At 38.1% G+C, this 14,290-nt stretch overlaps 1 protein-coding gene across 1 annotated transcript in view; it reads right to left on the bottom strand.

Annotated features, from left to right (window-relative positions):
- PCDH15 (protocadherin related 15) overlaps window positions 1-14,290 on the bottom strand; it is an 857,865-nt gene that overhangs the window by 390,638 nt on the left and 452,937 nt on the right.

Here is a 14,290-nt window from a genome sequence, read left to right as displayed (position 1 = left end):
TGAAATGCAATAATCAAGGAAGGCAGAACATTTATCTCCCAGTCCCTGTGGGATGGTAGGAACCTAACTTCTATAGGAGGCTTTCTCCAAGTTCTGAAACTATCTCCCATCATGAAGATTTGGAAATTTTTACTTTTCATTGAGAAGACTAATTAACACTCAATTCCTTCACTCTGTCCCCACCTCAGCTTTTTTTTTTTTTTTTTTTTTGATGATGTTTCAAGCAATTAAAATTTATTGGATTAATGTTGGTCAATTGAAAAACAAATGAAAAAGAAAGGGGGTAAATAAAAGAAAGGAAAAAAAAAGCACTAGATCGTCTGTACTCTTATTATATGTCTCACATAAGATTGTCTATTATGAAGCATTTTGAAAGCCTTCCTTGTCTCCAAGTAGTCTGCTGACATCAATAAAATGACTTAGGTTTCCAAGTTTCTAAATAAGAATTGTTTTATCTTGTTTCTTCATTCTTTGGGACTCTAAAAAACTACAATTTTTGAGAAGAGTTTCCTTGTAGCAGTAAAAGGAATTATTTCAGCTCTTTCTTTTCCAGTAGTCACAAATATTGCCAAAAAAAATACAACTTTTTTGTTATTGTTTTTGTTTCTGTTTTGTTTGTTTGTTTTGGTTTTTCCATTTTTATTGGTTATAAAGTGTTCAAAGGTAAGAAAGTGAAAAATCTCTATTGATGGAATTTTGCAAGTACAACCTTTCTGGAACACAATAACTTTGTGACTCTGAAACTGAGCAGGATCCTATGGGACCATCCTGGGTACAAATCCTTTCTGTGTCCCCTGTTTCTAGTTTGCAGGAAATAGGTTTCATTCAGCCTCCTTGACCTTCATTGAGTTCCAAAGGGCAGATTCAAAAGATTGCTAATCAGAAAAATGAGGGGATGCAGAGACAAAAGAGTAGCAATCAAGAAACACAGCAGTGGGAGTTCCTGTTGTGTCTCAGTGGAAATGAATCCGACTAGGAACCATGAGGTTGTGGGTTCCATCCCTGGCCTCCCTCAGTGGGTTAAGGATCTGGTGTTGCCATGAGCTGTGGTTGTAGGTCGGAGACGTGGCTCTGATCTGGCATAGCTATGGCTCTGGCATAGGCCAGCAGCTATAGCTCCGATTAGACCCCTAAACTGGGAACGCCCACATGCCGCAGGCACGTGTGGCCCTAAAAAGGAGAAAAAGACAGAAAAAAAAAAAAAAAAAAAAAAAAAAAAGAAAGAAACACAGAAGCGATAAAGTAGGGTCCTGGTTCTTCCTCAAGGGATATATATAACAATACCTTTGAGTTCTTCTGCAGAAGCTAAGGCCCCCACCTCCCAGGTGGACGATGGAAAGTTCATGTTGAACACTACCCTGTTACCTCACCATCAATCAATCAGAAGAAAGTCTGCACACACTGGAAAATAACAAAGACTCTTACCCCTTCCTCAAGTGATTAACTGCAATGAACTTCCCTTTTTTCCCTTTAAAAATTTTCTTTTCATGCAGAATCTTTAGAGTTGATTTTTGGACACAAATCCACCTTCTCCCCAGGTTTCCATCCTCCTTAATAAAACAACCTTTCCTTTTCCAACCAACACTTTTCTCTCAAGTACTGGCTTTTGTGAACAGCTGATCCTGAGTTCAGTAACAACTCTAGTATTCTCTGATGTTTAGATCCCTTATAAGACAGTTTTAGGGTCAAATCATGGGAAAAAAGTTTAAACTTCTAAAGTGTAAGGATTCACTCAGACTCTCAGAGTTCATATATAGAATATTTTCAAGACATTAGAGATTGAACATATACAGAAAGAAGCCTTTTTGGAGCTTCTGTTATCTTACTAAAAACAGAAACTTTTGCAAGTGAAGCTGCCAAGAATCTCTTCTCTGGTGGAAAAAGGTGGAAAAGAAGGAGAAAAAAAACACGAGTCCTTGCATAAACATACATTATCCCAAACTTAATTTTTCTCTTTAGAAACTCACTCATTGTTCCCACATAAGCATTTTCTTCCTCTTTCTGATAGGCATAGGGTAAGATAGTTACACAGGTAGTTTTAGAGGTCCCAGTAGAGGACCATAGATAGAGAGGGAAACCTAGGAAACTTTGGGAGACCACTGTAAACTAATAATTGCTCAAGGAAGCCATCAGAACAGTTTTATTTAAAACCATGAATAAAAGCAAGATATATGCCTTAGGTCATTAGGCCAAAGATAAAATGAACCCTGCATTCAAGATCTGCATGATAATGAGCCTTAGGATCAAGGACAAGAATTTAGGGAAAGGTGACCTCCCAAAGGAGGAGACCCTCATCATACAGAAACCTGAGATGATTTAACATATTTTAGCATATGTTACCACCCTGCTGCTAATTTTAATAAGCACCCTGTGACAGCCCTAGTTTGATCTCATAGGGTCAAATACTCTCTTACCTGATAAGAAGGAGGAGTTAATGATGTAAGCCTGACATTTACTTCAAGAATGAAGAAGGCAGTCTTTTCCCATTCCTCACTTTCCTTGGATTATAAAATTGTAGCCCACCTAACTAATCCTTGGGGCAGAGCCTTCTCTCTCAAGTGTCTTAATAAATCTATTTCTTGCCAAGCACTTTGTCTGTGCTGAGATACAAAGAACCTGGGCCTCAGTAAGTCCAGATAACAGGTGAATGATTCCAATTTAAAAAAAAAAAAATTGCGAGTTCAAGTCCCCATACGGGTTTAGGCTGGATTCAAGTCAGAAGTGTTTTGGTTTCACTTCCTAATTAAGTAAGGTTCATAAATCCTCATTTTTAGCTGTTTAGGGACCAACTTCTTTTGTTTGTTCTCATATGCATCTGAAAATGTTTCATTCTTTTCTCCTATTAATCTGGCTTTTTATTACTTATTTTTATTTTTATTTTTTTTAGGGCTGCACCTGAGGCATATGGAAGGTCCCAGGCTAGGGGTAGATTCAGAACTGTAGCTGCTGGCCTACACCAACAGCAACTCCAGATCTGAGCTGCATCGCTGCAGCTTGCAAAAAAGCCAGATCCTTAACCCACAGAGTGTGGCCAGGGATGGAACCCACATCCTTATGGATACTAGTTTGGTTTATTACCCCTGAACCACAATGGGAATTCTTCATCAGTTTAATTTCAAAGACCTTGATTAGTAAATCTAAGAGGACAGAGAAAAACATTTTTCCTTCTCAAGAAATGAATAATCATAATCGAGATTAATAATGGAGTATAGGGATAATTACAAGTGGTTGAATTTATAGGGTATAGAGATTTTTTTAAAAAGTCTTATTTTACTTGTTCTAAATTTTCCATGTATGTTTATTATATCTAGTACAGCTGATAGTATAGTAGGAGCAGCAAATGACACATGAGAGAATTTTGGTAGTCCACAAATTTGTAAAAATTATACCTTAAATGCATATATAGAGAAGTCTTAACCTAAATTTTTATAAAACATGACTGATTCCTCAAACCTACTATTTTAAATTTATGATTGTGTAGGGGAGCAGAATTTGCCATCCTTAAATATGTCTCTGGCATAAGGATTATTTTAGGCTGATTATTTTAAGAAACTGCATATACAGAAGAAGCTCTGAAAGTTGAGTAAACATTATCCTTTTGTAAGAGACTTTTACAGGTACAGGGAAATCTCCATTTGTAAGGAATTCTCCCTGGGTGTACCAGGAAGAAGGAGATTATCACATCTCTAGAAACTCTTATCATGCAGATGACAATTTAAATCTGCCTATCAACTTTAACCTGGTTTACTGAGCTTCTCTTGGTAACTTCCCATAACTGACTTTCTATCCCAATATCTTTTTGTGTGTTTAGTTGAAGATGGTATTTAAGGTGAGGGCTTCTGCCATTTCAGAGGAGAGTTAACCACCTAAACTGTGTTTCTCCCATTTATACTAGAGGTAAACCTGTAATAATCCTTTTGTTTGCTTTTCTTCTGTTAATCTGGTCTATATCAATGTGATTATTATATCAGCCAAATAACCTAGAAGAGTGGAAGGGAATTTTTTTCCACCCTTACAATTGCTTAGAGGGTGATTTTTAAAAGAGACTGAATCATTCTAAAGTTTAGAAAAATATTAACTGAATAACATTTTATGTGTTATTGAATGTTGAAAAAAAAAAAAAAAATCCCAGAAGCAGTATTTATACACTTGCGTGTCTCTCAGCCTTACACCTTATATGTGAGCTCGTGTCCTATGGGGCTCCTAGGCACCCAAGCCTTTCTGTGTCCTCCAAGTCTTATTTTTAGCAAATAAGCCTCAGCCTCTAAGACCTTCCAGAATTCCAAAGGGCAGTTGCTAATCAGGGAAGGAGAGGATGCAGAGACCAGGGAGGAGTAGTCAAGAGAAAATAGTGAAGCCTTGGGCAGGGTCCTGGTTCCTCCTCAAAGAATACACAAAACGATGTATTTGAGCCTTTCTGTAGAACTAAAACCCCAACAAAAGGAAGAACTATTTGATGTAGCATTCATCTTCATTATGGGAAGAGGGACAAGTAGAACAAGTCCTAGGGTCACTAAACACTAGCTTTGAGAAACAATGCAAGCTTGCCTCTACCCTGATCCTTATCTATGGCCCTAATCCTTATTCCACTCCCCAAGATGTGAAACCACCTCCTAACCCCTTCCAAAGCCAGTACAGTATTTAAGGCATTAACCTGCTGTGGCCTCCTTTATCTGGCAAAGCAATAAAGCTATTTTTTCTCTTCTTTACCCAAAACCCTGTCTCTGCATTTCAATTCAGCACATAAGCTGAATTTCAGCCACAGGAGGAAGGAAGAAAGAAAGAAAAGTTCAGATAACCCACTATTGAGGGGGAAAGAATTTTACTTTACCCTTTTGATAGGGATGGAGTAGGCACAGGTATTTGTAGAAGTCCCAGTAAAGGACTTTAGATAGAGAGGGAAATCCAGAGGATGTTGGGAGATCACTGTAACTTAATGTATTGCTCAAAAAGCCCTGAGTACAGGGCATGCTTTCTTGACTAATGGAGGTATGAGAATTGCCTCAGGTCATGGGTGGGGGATGGGATGAGGCCTGCATTCAGATTCAGATCAAGGGCAGGAGTTTGAGGATCACCCTTCTGCTGATCTGAATACACACCTGACCAGATACCAAAGAAGAGCTACTACTCCCAGAAAGGAAGAGGTCATCTTTTTCCCATCCCACTGCCCTTAGATGATAAAACTGTAGCCCACCTGGAGTTCCCGTCATGACTCAGTGGTTAACGAATCCGAATAGGTTGCAGGGTTCAATCTCTGGCCTTGCTCAGTGGGTTAAGGATCTGGTGTTGCCATGAGCTGTGGTATATGTCGCAGATGCGGCTCGGATCCTGCATTGCTGTGGCTGTGGTGTAGCCCACTGGCTACAGCTCCAATTAGATCCCTAGCCTGGGAACCTCCATATGCTGAGGGACCGGCCCTAAGAAAAGGCTAAAAGACAGGAAAAAAAAAAACAAAAACAAAACTGTAGCCCACCTGATCCTGGGGGCACAGCTTCTGTGCCTGCCTGCTTGCATCTCTCACAAGAGTCCTATCTTTTTGTGTGTGTGTGTGTGTGTGTGTGTGTGTGTGTGTGTGTGTCTTTTTGTCTTTTGTTGTTGTTGTTGTTGCTATTTCTTGGGCCGCTCCCGCGGCATATGGAGATTCCCAGGCTAGGGGTTGAATCAGAGCTGTAGCCACCGGCCTACGCCAGAGCCACAGCAACGCGGGATCCAAGCCGCATCTGCAACCTACACCACAGCTCACGGCAACGCCGGATCGTTAACCCACTGAGCAAGGGCAGGGACCGAACCCGCAACCTCATGGTTCCTAGTCGGATTCGTTAACCACTGTGCCACGACGGGAACTCCAAGAGTCCTATCTTAATAAAACTATTCTCGCCTATCACTTTGTCTCTTGCTGAAGTCCTTCTGCATGGAGGGACGAAGAGCCTGAACCTCAGTGAGTCCAGATACCTCGTGAGTGATTCTAATTTAAAACCATGGCTTCAAGACCCAGTCTGGATTTAGGCTGTGTTCAAGTCCCGGCACATGGATTCAAGTCCCAATCTTTGTTTAGGCTAGGTTAAGGCCAGTGGTGCTATCAGTGTCACTTTCAGGTTCTTGGCTGAAACTCCTCAGTAGCAAATGACAGATTAACAGGAGTAGAATACATGGAAATTGAATAACATGTATGCCTCCTGTATACAAGCCAGATAACCAGAAAAAAACTAATTCCTTAAACTAGTCTAGGCTATCATCTTAAATAGAATCTTCAGCTAGAGATTAAAATAATAATAATAATAGTAATAGAAAATGTTGGGCAAGTGAAAGCCAGATTTTCAGGAAAAGCACAGTAAACAAGGGTATAATTGCAATGAATATTTAAATCCTCTTCTCCATTGAAAAGTGTTTCTAGAGGAGTTTCCATTGTGGCACTCCGACAAATCTGACTAGTACCCATGAGGATGCAGTTAAATACACGGCTTCACTCAGTGGGTCAGGGCTCTGGCGTTGCTATGAGCTGTGGTCAACGTGAACTGTGGTGTAGGTTGCAGACACGGCTGGCTGGGATCCTGCATTGCTGTGGGGTAGGCCAGTAGTTGTGGCTTTGATTAGACCCCTAGCCTGGAACTTCCATATGCTCCAGATGTGGCCCTAAATAGCAACAACAACAACAAAAAGCATTTCTAAAAATTTAGTCACCCTCATCTTCCTAGTGCAGACAGAAAGGTACACTTACAAGTGGAGATTTCCCTTATAAATGCATATTACTTGTACTGACTTTTCAGAGATTCTTTACCTGTTTTTTTGATTGCTTGCTTTTAATACACAGCCTAAAATGATTAGTATACTCAATAAAATCAAATTTATAATTTATATCAAGATGAGAAAATTCCCTCCCCTTTAGTGTTTATTGTGCATCTGCATTAGCCAGACATCCTTAGGAAATATTCCTTCCTAATCTCATCAGGGGTCACAACTCCCTAGGAAATAACCTTCCTTCTTAATCTTGTATGGAGTCATGATTGCTCATGACCCACTGCTCTTTGAATGTGTAAATGGAGATTACATAAACTGTCTATAATATATCAGTTAAGGCACAGTCCTCTGTTTCAAAAACATAAGTAACTGTGTTTCAACCTCTGATAAGCAGAAGAGTTCTCCAAGCTCTCTGAGAGGCCATTCCTGGGTTATAATCCTCAATCATGCTCAATTACATAACTTTCTTAGATTGACTGATTAATTTTTTGTAAACATGCTAAAAAGGCTTATTTTGGAGTGACATATTCAACGCCCCTTCACTACCATGAGCAGAGATGCAGCAACCAAAAAAACACCAATGTGGTTTCCACTGTGAACTGGAGTTTGGAACTTGCCATCTGCCTCTACACAGGGTGAATCATGAGCTGCTGCAGATGCTGCCCCTCTACACCCCTGAAAGGAGCTCAGGGTGGAGATCAGGCCTAAAGCACTCTGTGCTCTGGGAAAACTGGCAGAACAGGTCTTCAGGAGAAGATATTTTCAGGAGAAGATTTTATGAGACCAATTCTTGCATCTCCTCTTATCTAGAAAAGCACTAGAATCCTTCATGGTGACATCTGCTCCTTGTGACTAGTAGTAACCTTCAGGAGACAAGCAGCAAACTTCTGTAAAATGTGTGCATGTACCTCCCCCTTCACCAAAATTCCATATATACTGACATTTCTGCCTGCCTCTTTAGAGCAGTATTTCAGAATTATCTGAAATGCTGCCTCCCAGGCTATAGTTCTCATTTTGCCCCCCCAAAAAACTTGACTCTCAACTTCTAGGTTGTGTGTTTTTTTTTTTAAGTTGACACTAAACATGGGAAGATTCCCCAGAATTTGTCCCCAATAAATAGAACTTAAAGAATGACATGGAAACAGGTTTCACAAACATTCCTAACTTGTGCGCCTCTGGAAGGTGTTAATCCATGATGCCTTCTCTTAGTTAAGAACCAAATTTGGTCTTTAAATACTGTCTAAAACAAAGCCCCTGACAATTAGGACAAAAATCAAAAAGGAAAGAATATTTTGTTCTTTCAAGTAAAAAGTTGCTGCTCAAGACTTCTGAATAAAGGAAATAACATTCTAAATTAGGAGTGGTATAAATAAAACATTTTTTTCATAAATATTTTATGGGATTTCATTAAGTTTACATTCTCATTAATTGTTATGTAAAAATTCAATACATATTAAAAACTACCCCAAATCATTTCTTCCTCTATTATTTTCCTTCCTCATTTCTTTTCCATCATTTTAAAAATAAGATAATTTTTTTTTAATTTTAAACATTTAAAAATAATATGTCATTAGTTTAGGAAATTGACTAACTGGCAAGCATGAATATAACTTTTTTAAAAAGTTAACCAAGTTTTACTGTTTACTTTGTATTTTATCAATATGCATTATACCTATGATATATATATTTGCTAACATTAAACATTTAATTATAAGAAACCTCCTAAGGAAGTGTTATTGACCTTGTTCCTAAGTACTTGGCATCTATTTTATTTTTTTGGCCATGCCTGTGGCATGCAAAAGTTCCAGGGCCAGGGATCAAACCCAAGCCACAGCAGTGACAATGCCAAATCCTTAAGTGCTAGGCCACCAGGAAACTCTGATACTTAGCATCTTTATTCAAAGCCTTCAATCCTCTGGTCCAGTATAATCACAATGCAATTAAAACATAATATCTGACATATCAAAGGCACTCACTGGTTTTTTTTTTTTTTTTTTTTTTTGTCTTTTTGCCTTTTCTTGTGTCACTCCCGAGCATATGGAGGTTCCCAGGCTAGGGGTCTAATCAGAGCTGTAGCCGCTGGCCTACTCCAGAGCCACATTAACGCAGGATCCAAGCCACATCTGCAACCCACACCCACAGCTCACAGCAACACTAGATCCTTGACCCACTGAGCAAGGCCAGGAATTGAACCTCATGGTTCCTAGTCGATTTGTTAACCACTGTGCCACTATGGGAACTCCCACTCATTGTTTTCTTAATTAATTATTTAGTAAATAAGAAATTTTCCTGGATATATTTCAAGGAAGACTCTTATTTTTTTCAAAAGAAAAAAATTGTGGGATTCCTTCTGTAGCACACTGGATCAAGAACCCGAGTGGAGTGGCTGGGGAATCTATGGAAGTGCTAGTCTGATCCTTAGCCAGGCAAAGTGGGTTAAAGACCCTGCATTATGTCATACATTGCAGCTGTGGCTCAGATTCAATCCTTGGCCTAAGAACTTTTCTATGTCACAGGTGTGGCCAAAGAGAGAGATAAATGTGCCTAGTAGAATTTCAAAGAAAGTTACTTTTATAAATCGCTCAAAAACAACTAACTCATTGTCACAATCTATTCTTTTCATGAAGCACATTTTTATAAAACTGCAAATATTTCAACTATTAAAATGGTAAGACAATAAAACATCTCTGTCAAGTGATAAGTAAGACTTCAACACCTTCATCTCAACTGAAGAGTTTTCTTGTTATAGTTTAATTGCCTGCTATTCTTTGATCAAACTAAAGATAAATGCTAATTTCTAATTTATTCAGTATCTGGTCTATATTTAGAGTTGCATTAAGTTAAATATTGGTTGTGTGGAGACAAGAAAGATGTGGACTCTAACAAATACTATGAAATTACACGAAACCTAGTTTTAAAATGAATATGAGACAAACATGATGATGTTCAGATTTATTTTTTGAGGCAATGTCATTGAAGCTTTTGGAATAAAGAGGCTTCTAACATTTACATACTTAGTATTCAAGTAGTTAATAGAATAACAAAATGGCTAGAGGCACCTACCAGACTCACTCATGGATACATATATTAAAAACTCTTTCACTACCTTATCAGGTACTTGCAGTATAGAAAGGAATTAAAAAAAAAAAAAAAAAAAAAAAACACCTGCAACATAATTAGAGTTGCCCTGAGTCTTTTGACCCTAACTCAATTACCTAAAACTTTGGCAGTGTCTGTCTTGCTTCTTCTGTTCACCAGTGAAGAATAGAATGTCACCAGCTGAAATTTCAAAATTTATCCTAGTAACTTGATTCTGTTAGATTACATTATTCAAAAAAAGAAAGTAGCAGCAATAAGATTGCCTTGGTCTAAATTACTTTAGAAGTGTGTTCTTTAATTTTTTGTCTTAAAAGTATCTGAGTCATTTGAGTAATTTTCCTTAATTTTTACACATACTAGTAAACAGAATAGTATCATATTTCACATCTGCACATGCTTACAAAGCTTCATTACTTAAAATTTTATAAATATTTCTTAAACCATCAAAGGCCATCTTTTCATTTTAGACCCACTCCCCAAAATAGGCTCAAGAAACTGGCAGAAGTAAAAACAGCGATTATAACATTAGCACTTATTCTGTATAGGGGTAGGAGGCAGACCTGAGGGAAGGCCAGGATAGGGATTATCCTGAAAAGTTGTTTATATAGTTTGAAATATGAATTTTTATATCCAAATCTATATAATTGCAATGTTTTGAAGGTGGGCAGAATATGCCACATGAAAATATGTCACATTGACTTACTGAGTATTTCAGTTCTTAAGAAAGAGCCAGTGCAAGGAAGACCTTCTGATCATAGCCCCCCCAAAAGCAAGACATAAATCTCTCATGTAAAAATAACACTTCCTACTCTATTACACTGTTGGTTGGAATGTAAGTTGCTGCAACCTCTGTGGAAAACATTATGGAGATTCCTCAGAAAACTAAAGATAGAATTACCCTTTGATTCAGCAATCTCACTTCTGGGCATCTATCCAGAGAAAACCGTGACTTGAAAAGACACATCTACTCCAATGTTCACTGCAGCACTATTTGCAATAGCCAAGACATGGAAACAACCTTAATGTCCATCGACAGAGGAATGGATCAAGAAGATGTGCTACATATACACAGTGGAATATTACTCAGCCATTGAAAGGAAAGAAATAATGGCTTTTGCAGCGTCATGGATGGACGTAGAAATTACCGTGCTAAGTGAAGTCAGTCAGACAATGAGACACCAACATCAACTGTTATCACCTACATGTGGTATCTGAAAAAGGGACACAATAAACTTCTTTGCAGAACAGATAGTGACTCACACACTTTGAAAAACTTATGGTTTCCAAATGAGACAGGTTGGGGGGCATGTACTGAGGGTTTGGGACAGAAATGCTATAAAATTTGGTTGTGATGATTGTTATACACCTATAAATGTAATAAAATTCATTGAGTTATTTAAAAAATAAAAATAAATAAAAATAAAATAGCAACTGTTCTTAGGTGAAAGAAAGAAAGGAAGGAAGGAAGAAAGAAAGAAAATAACCCTTCCTGTACCAGGAGAGTAGAAGGCATCATTAGAACAAGAAATTAAACAAAAAAAAATTTAGGGCCAAGAAACTGTGTAAAAAAAAAAAATGTTAATTATTCACTAATTTGATAACCAGAACCCAAAGCCCCTTTGCCTTATATATTCTTCACAAATTTATTGTTTCCTTGTCTAAAACACAGCCTGCTTTGGTCACTTATTTGAGTCTCATATTTTTTATGAGATTTCTGTATACACATTATTAGATCTGCTTTTCTCCTGTTAATTAATCTGTGTTATGTTAATTTAATTTTTAGGCCAGCCAAAGAACTGCAAAAAATTAAGAAACCTCAATTAACTAGAGTCAGGAGACCAGAAGGGGGAGCTCTCAACACCCTGTGAGGATGAAAACAGCTAATTGGGAAAATTCTGAATGGTTTCCAAGATTACAACTGGGAGATTGTCCTGGTCAGGTTTGGGCAATTGCTAGGTGACTTCTTTGGGTAATTCCTAGTGCTTTTTGAAACCCTGTTGATTGGAACGAAATTAAAGCTTGCCCACAAAAATAAAATAAACCTTTTCATGATTATTACAATCAACTTCAGATTGTTTTTAAATAAAATTCTGGTCTAATTCCTTTAGATGTTGAACCCATCCAGGTAGCTTTTAACTATATGGTTATTAATGGGCTGAATTGGGACCTTTCCCTTCTAGTAAAAAGGCCTAGCGTGAAATGGGGAACTGTGTCCCCTCCAGAGTTAGTTAATCTGGCAAATCATCTGTCTTGCACTCTAGATGAGTCACCTAAAAGGAAGACCACCAAAATTCTTAATCTTCCATTCTAGCAAATAATCCTAAATGAAACCAAAACTCCCCTATTCTCTGCTTTTATTGCAAAGAACCAGGACATTGGAAGCTAGATTGTTACAAATTTAAGCACTTTGGGCACCTTCAGCTTTCTAACAGGCCTTTCCAACATCCCCCTAATTATCAGTGATGTGGCTCTGAGGAACTTCAGAGGCTTTTCCAAATTCCTAAATTAGCTTGAAGAAATATTCCTCCAGATAGGAGGTGGGTGTCTTTTAGTCTTCAGAGACACCACAGCCACATTCTGGATGATCAACCCCATTATAATAAAGCAGCCCTTGTCTTGAAGTACTAGATAGTTTGGACAGTGGGAACCTCAGATGAACCTCAAATGGTTTCTGTCTCTGAACCCTATTTCCTTCTATTTAGGCTTTTTAAGAAATATACACCTTTTCTCCTTAGTTGCTCTGCCCTTTTTCATTTCTCCTGCTGAGACTTTTTAGAGATATTTTACTCCAGAATTTATTTCTTCTAAAACATGGAAATAATTCTAGAAGGAAACAGTAGTCATCAAAGCAGCCAACAAAGTAAGTTACATAACCTTTGTCATTTTTTAATTTGTTCTGTCTCTGACAGTACTAGAGTTGATTCAGGAAACACTGATCATGTGTCCCTGCTGAATCTACCTCCCTCCTCCCAACTGATATCGGAAAAATTCATAATGCACCACCCACTAGGACTCAAATAGATCCCTCACAACCTCATCTCATAATTAATCAATATCCTATAAGTGAAAACAAAACAAAACAAAATAAAACAAAACCTTTAGGGCATAAAGCCCATAGTAGAAGATTACAGGGCTCAAGGCCTTATTATCCCTTGTACTAGCTGCAGACCACTGCTATTTTACCAGTAAGAAAACCTAAGTGTGTAGGGTGGAGGTTTGTCTAGGACATCCAAGTAATAAACCTCATTTTTATCTCCCAACACCTCATTGGGCCTAATACCCATATTTACTAGCATGTTTCCACCAGAGGCAAATCACTGACTTATGCACTGTATTCTTTAGTACTCTAGCTGAGGAAGCTAGCCAATACTGTTTATCTTCACCTGGGGAAAACAAACCAAAAAACCCAATTCACCTGGACAATAATGAGAGCCCTTATTTCTCACAAATCCTGAAGGCTAGCTATAATGTTCCCTAGGGGTTCTATTTTGTGGCTATATGTGGATGATCTACATCCCTGCTCTCCTTCTTGAACCTTCTCATAGAAAGATAGCATGTACTTGCTAAAGCTTTTAGCCTTAAAGAGACATAAGGTTGCCAAGAAAAAAAAAAAAAAATAGTTTGTTCAACCCCAAGGAATCTGATATCTGAACAAGGGCTACACATAGATGGAGATAGTCAATACAATGTCCTAAGTTACTTTTAACCCCAAACTAAGTGCCAACTGTGAAGTTTTCTCAGGCTAGTTGGTTATTGCCAAACTTGGATTCCAATTTTTTTTCTATTGGCTATTATGTTTTACTAAAAAATCACAATGAACCAATTTTATGGGAAGAACCAGATGACACAGATTTAAGGCCTTAAAGAGAGCTTAGCAAACCCACCTGCCCTTGGGCATCCCAATTATTAGATTCCCTTTTATTTTTTGTATATGAAAAGTAAAGGGAGGTCTTTGGGGGTACACATCCAAAGACACAGAGAGCACCATGGATCCACAGGGTATTAGAACCAACAACTGGACCCTGTGGCCCGTGGATACCTCTTTGCCTTAGAGCCATTACAACAACAGCCATTTCGATTAAGGCTGTCAAGAAAGTCATAAAGGGATCGCCTTTAACCATTTTTGTACCTCATCACATTCACCATTTTACTTAGCCACCTCATCTTTTATGAAGTCCTTTTGTTAATTGCTTCTCACAAAACTCTTTTACATTTTAATAACCTTAACCAGGTAACTCTTTTCCCTCCCATCACTGATGAAGTCTCTCACAACTGCTTAACGTTGATGAATTACCCTCCTGACTCCTCATTATGATCAGCAGGAAATACCTTTAGGTAATGATGACTTCTCATGGTTCACTGACTGTTCTTATTTAAAAGGTGACAATGGCAAATATCATGCTACATATGCCATTGCAACTCCTTCTGATGTGGAGACAGCATCTTTATCTAT

The sequence above is a fragment of the Sus scrofa genome, chromosome 14 (assembly GCF_000003025.6).
Source record: "Sus scrofa isolate TJ Tabasco breed Duroc chromosome 14, Sscrofa11.1, whole genome shotgun sequence".
In the NCBI taxonomy this organism is placed as follows: Eukaryota; Metazoa; Chordata; class Mammalia; order Artiodactyla; family Suidae; genus Sus; species Sus scrofa.
Note: the sequence above shows the minus strand (reverse complement) of the source record. Positions and strands in the feature narration are given on the sequence as shown.